We start from the raw sequence: 856 nt of genomic DNA, 5'->3' as shown, positions 1-856 counted from the left end.
GATTATCCAAAAACGACTGGAACAGCACATCAACAGAGAGCTACCAGAAGTCCAGGCTGGGTTTAGAAGGGGTCGTGATACTAGGGATATTGTAGCTGGTATTAGATGGATCTTAGCTGAAAGCAGAAAATACCAGAGGAATGTCTATCTGTGTTTCATTGACTATGCAAAGGCATTTGACTGTGTGGATCACAGCAAACTATGGGTGACTTTTCAAAGAGAAGAGCAAATTGGGGGGAGGGGTGGGCAGGGAGAAAAGTGTAACAATGAATGAATGGAAATCCAAATCTCTGTAAACTTTCAATAAAATTAATTTTTAAAATGCACTTATTAAAACCTAAAAAAATTTAAAACGAAAGAAGTTATTTTTTGGTGAAGAATAATTTGAGGAGAATTCTTTTTTAAAACGTTTTTTTAATAAATTTTTATTGTGATTTTAACCAAAGTTTACAGAAAATTTGAATTTCCATTTATTCATTGTTGTACACCCCTTCCCTCACCTTTTTTTTTTGTAAAAAAAAATCATTCATTGTTGCATAATTTCCTCACTCCTCCCACCTCAGTCCACTTTGCTATGTACCTCTTATTCTGGACTGTTGTCATGCAAATAATGACTAATCATATATTTTCTTTAAACAGTTCTTCATCTGTTACAATACTGTGTTCATTATTTATCTCCTATTTACTTGGTCTCCCACTAACCTGCATGCTAGTCCTATGTTATATTAGTTGCATTATGCAATATTTGTCCTTTTGTGGCGGAGATATTTCACTCAGCATAATGTCCACAAGGGTCACCCATGTTGCACATTATTTTATGAGCTCTATATTTTTCAGTGCTGCATAGTATTCCATT

This window comes from Elephantulus edwardii, unplaced genomic scaffold, assembly GCF_000299155.1.
Source record: "Elephantulus edwardii isolate Elephantulus edwardi_28Jun2011 unplaced genomic scaffold, EleEdw1.0 scaffold00008, whole genome shotgun sequence".
NCBI classification, from domain to species: Eukaryota; Metazoa; Chordata; class Mammalia; order Macroscelidea; family Macroscelididae; genus Elephantulus; species Elephantulus edwardii.
The sequence above is the reverse complement of the archived record's forward strand: the minus strand, read 5'-3'. Positions refer to the sequence as shown.